Source organism: Opisthorchis viverrini, assembly GCF_000715545.1.
Source record: "Opisthorchis viverrini unplaced genomic scaffold opera_v5_280, whole genome shotgun sequence".
NCBI lineage: Eukaryota > Metazoa > Platyhelminthes > Trematoda > Opisthorchiida > Opisthorchiidae > Opisthorchis > Opisthorchis viverrini.
Window position 1 is genome coordinate 473,121 of NW_008751939.1, and position 5,083 is coordinate 478,203.

At 45.8% G+C, this 5,083-nt stretch overlaps 1 protein-coding gene across 1 annotated transcript in view; it reads left to right on the forward strand.

Moving 5' to 3' along the window:
• Positions 1 to 5,083, forward strand: part of T265_09508 (hypothetical protein) — a gene marked incomplete at both ends in the record, with an annotated part of 71,346 nt that overhangs the window by 59,393 nt on the left and 6,870 nt on the right. The gene's annotated exons all lie outside the window — the stretch shown is intronic.

The following is a 5,083-nucleotide window of genomic DNA, read 5'->3' on the forward strand; positions in this document are numbered from 1 at the left end:
TTCATCATGGTGTGTAGAAATGCCCTCCGGCACTACACTTTCCCAAGATAATACATTTGTTTCGCCTAACTGGGCGCCGTCCGAAATCGCCTCCTTCATTCTATTTAAGTAATTTCTATTCAGAGCTGCACGTGACCCCTAGGTTGATATGCCTACAGATTGCTTATCACGTGTCTTGTACTTTTGATGCCCACCTCTGTTCTCGTCTCACCCTTTGTTTCTCATTCTGTACTCAAATCTCTGCGTTCGACCAAACGGAAAATCGACAATGTCAGATATGGCTAGTTATGGATGTGACATTACTGGCTGGGCAGTCGCACCGTACTACTTCCGAACTCACAAAGCACTTCTTTACGCCTCGCCTCTCTGCAACACTTCACCCGTTTAGAGTCCACTGTGTCGACGGTCAAGCGCTAGCAGTTGTTTACGGTTCTGCGTTTGGAGGGATCAATTTCCACAATAACGGAATACGTCTCCTCTTTCAATTGTACATGCCGCATTTCGGCTTTAGGAGAATTTGTTTCTGACGCCCTAGTCCCGCAAGTCCGTAGATGTTTCTCGTACTTCGGTAATGCGCGCACTGGTTTCTGCTAATCGGCTGCTCAGATAGGTAAGGCGGTAAAAAATACTCAACTTCTTGAAGTTCGAATGATTGAAATTCCTGCACCTCTTAGTTGCAAAACACATGCCAAAGCAAAGGGTCACCCAAGAAATTCTATGAAGGAGAAACTGCGCCGACATGTGGTCGTCAAACAACGGAACATTATCGTCTTCACGGTCCGATTCTGTGGGTGTGATTTTGATGTCTACATTATTGACTATATAGAATTTACATTTTATGATAATACCGATAAATTAACCGTACAACAGGGCCTCAAGAAGGCGTCCTTGGGGGAAATATAAAGAAGGGTTGACCCATCTACGGAGTCAAAGACTCCTTTAACCTAATATGAAGGTGAGATCAATTCGTTCCCTAACCTGTCGCAACTTTGTTTTATGCTCTTAGATTTGCACTGGACGTGTCGATGTTGGGCGTTGCAATTTTATTGAGGCGAGGAGTCGCATTATAGCAGATGTGGGATTTATATCTCTTCGGCTGGAACAGCCGTTTGCTGTACTTTTTTTATTAAGTGATACGATAATTGGTTGACCCTAGTTGACTGGATTCCCTTTTTGTTCGGAAGTGAGTTTACTACAATCCACTGGCAGCGCCCCCTCGATTGGTGGTCAAGCGTTTAAAACCTCTTTAAACAATTCGTCGAACGTCGTGAAGCTTATATCAGAGATGGACTAAAAATGCGCCTTCGGAGGCGCACGATCGGTATGCACTCACCAGTGTACTGGATAAAGAAGCAACAAGTTGATTATCAGTGTTCGAAAATTAACTGCTATTCAACTCTTTGGAAAACGAAGTATATGCTACGCCTAGACAGAGGTCATGACGATTGGTTAAGTTTGAGTCAAATAACGGATCTCCATGAGAACGTTTTATTTCTGTCAATATACACTAACAAAAGAGTTTATTCAGTTTTCAAGGAAATATTTGAGATCACCCAGCTTCAGGCATATTGTTTTTCGTTGGATTGATGTACAGTTGCAGTACACCGAAAGCTACGTGGAACAAGGCTTCAGCTGAGTCTCCTGGCTAACGCCTTAGTTGTGGGCAAGTGGTGAATCATTCGTGTGGGTACTGAGCCATCCAAACAAACTCACGTGTGGTTCATTCACTTGAAATCATGGAGTGACACATTGTTTCACGTGGTACGTACACCTAGTAATTCCACATGTCTTACGTTTTCGGTACCTCCGAAATTGTATCTTCTCAGTCTCTCACATTTGGCGCACTTCCTGAAGATCCCGGCTTGTACCAAAAATTGCCAGTCTTCCTAATATGTGAGCTTGTTCATTCATCTGTGCGGGTCATTTGTTACCTTCTTTGTAGGGTTTTCTTCCCTTTTTCCACATTTGACTTTCCTTTTGTTTGCCATCAAAATAAACCTACAAGTACTGATCGCTCTGAAGCTGCTCGCACTCAGATTCGATCAATATGCAAAACGGTTTTCTGTTATCTAGCTCAAATCCTATTCTTCTTGCCATTTGGAGTATATGTGGCCCTCTCGGACTTATAATGTATGTTTCGTTTGTCATGTGTTAGCAACATCAGATATGTAATGGGTGAATTATCTTGAATGTATAACTTCGATTAGTGTTCCCTCTATACCAATTTTTGGGGACTTGCTTTTTTAGAACAATCATTTAATTCACATCACGATACACGTGCAAATGTATCAACGTACCCCTCACATATTATCGTGTTTGTGCATCCTACATATCAATTAACCACTACATATGATTGCAAAGCAATCCATCCCACTGCTGTTAGAGTTTCATGTTTCTTCCGATCAGGTTCTTCCCTGTTTTTTTTTGCACCGTTAAGTGCATCCTAGAATCCCACACAGTGATCGACCTATGGGATACCTGATTTGACCAACCCTTTGACATAGCGCCGGTGTTCATACGGCGGAGAATATGTTGGACGAACTCTAACAAAGCCATTATGTTTCCCGAGTGTCTCGTTCACCCTTCGATATATGGTTCTCACATGTAGATCACTGCTTATTCTCACATTCGGTTTTCCTGGTAATGACAGCAAACACCCGTATTATGTATGTGCAATCATCATCATCAATTATGTTTCGTGTCTCGTTCACCCTTCGATATATGGTTCTCACATGTAGATCACTGCTTATTCTCACATTCGGTTTTCCTGGTAATGACTGACAACACCCGTATTATGTATGTGCAATCATCATCATCATCATCGACAGCATGACATCAGTGTTCAACACCGATGCTTCACTGCCGTACAACCATGACTTATTTGAAAGCCTTATTGTGAAGAAAAGAATAAATTTGGGTGGGGGAGGGACTTAATGCTAGCTTAACACAATCATTCCGAGGTGCCTACACCTCCAGACATTCACTCAGGCAATCTGGACAGAAACTGACAACAAGAACGCCACTGACATCGGTTGGCACCCATATCTTGTAGTGTCTCCAACCAGGCACAGTGAGGATCATGCGGTCCCCTTCCTGGAAGGCGAGTAGCACCGACAGCACCCAAGTGTTTCGTGATCTCCTTCATACTCTTCTGCCAGATCAAGGGTTGGCCGCCTCTCTACTTTCACCACTCTGAGTTAGCCATGGAAAACAGCACTCTCTTCGGCAAACTATGGTTCGGTATACGCAACACATGTCCCAACAAACATGGCTTCTGGCGCTGGACACATTTTTCAGTGGAAGTACCCGTTGAACAACCGGAAGCTCGCATTCTACTTACCTCATTACGGATTCGCCGACACCAACCCACACGGGCTATGATTCTGACCTTACCGTGGTGTGGCGGTTTGTGTACCTCGGAGACCCATTGAGCTATACTGGGGGGTGTCCGCGCGACACTCACAAAGTCTCTCATACCAGGTTGGTCAATGGTTAGAGGTCTGACGAACACAGTCTCCTGGTCCTCCAGGTTGGGGGTTGGAGCATGTATGGCGACTTGTTCCGTAGAAAAGGTAATGCATTTGCATTTCCCCGCCAAACACCGCTGCCTTGCGGTTAGGCTTTTGAGCCAAAGGCTTTGGTTGATGACCCTAATCGTCCTCCTGTCTAGGTGTGGGCGCCTTGGCAGTATCCCAGCCCTCGTACAAAAAAATACGGCAGTGAAGCATCGGTGGCAACACTGATGTTGCTGTCTTTGGTGATGATGATGATGATTCTTAAGCAACGGTTGTGGAACACCTGAAAACGCCTCAGTTCCGCTGCTCAAATAGACCAAGTCTCACAGCGTTACAACAAAACAGCCCGTACTGTACCTTGATACACACGTCCCTTTGAGAAATTCAGGGATACACTACTCTAACACCATAGGTTTCTCAAATTAGCAACCGCGACCCGGACCTTGCAGACTCGTGCATTGACCCCATATGTCACACTACAGTCAAAACTATTACAACTTCCAAGATACGTAGAAAGCTCCACAACATCCAGTGCCTCTCTCTGGATTGGGAGTGGCATATTAAATGACTTCATGTCCACAAGCGTGACCTTACGATTTTTGGGTGCAAAAGGACGGGATGACTAGTCAGTTCATCCAACAATACCTGCGTCTTTTTTTCGAGGATGACAACGATGTCGTCCGCATATTCGAGATCGACAAGGCTTTCGTCACAGGCTATTTGTACACCAGGGTTTTGGAGACATACCAGCGTTCGTCTCATGATTTCATCGATCACTAAGTTAAAAAGAAATGGAGAGAGTGGGCATCCCTGACGGACACCGCGTTGTGTACGCAAGCTTTTGGAGAACTCGCTGTATACTTTTACACGTTCGGAAGTGAAAGAAAGAAAGAAAGCGTTCAGCTGTAGCACCCTTTCGGTGTATAGCCGCCATGCCACCCGAAGGAAGCACGAGGGCTGGGATACTGCCAGGTTGCCCAAGCCTAGACAGGGGAAGTCGAGTGGTCGGCTTCGAACCACGGACCTTCCGGTCAGTAAATTCGCGCTCTAACCACTTGGGCCATCTCGCCCAAACAAACTTTCGGGGCGTTCCTTGATGGGAATGCTTGTCAAGAAGAACAGACCGGTCAACTGAGTCAAATGCCACCGCATGGCGGCGAAGCACTAGTCACGCCAACAGTCTCGTTACGACCGGGGTCAAGCAGATTCCTGTGTGGTCACCGCATCCGCTACGAGCCTTTTTTGAACATGGGTATCATCGTCGACCCTCCTCAGTTATCTGGGACAGACTCCTTTTTTCCCAAATGTAAGAAAACATATCAGGCAAGCACTGACTTAGGACTTGACCGTCGTCTTTCAACAGTGCGGGTGGGAGGTCAATTGGACCAGAAACTCGGTGGCGCTTGAGAGAACATATGCAGTCGTAAACCTCCAAGGCCGTAGGTGTTCATACGCTCACCGTCCAGGGTTCTACGTCAACTCTAGATGAGTTGCTGCTGGTGGCCACGACAGTTGTTCAAAGTATTCGGCCCACTGGTCGAGGCGTTCTTTACTCTCTTCCGATCCTT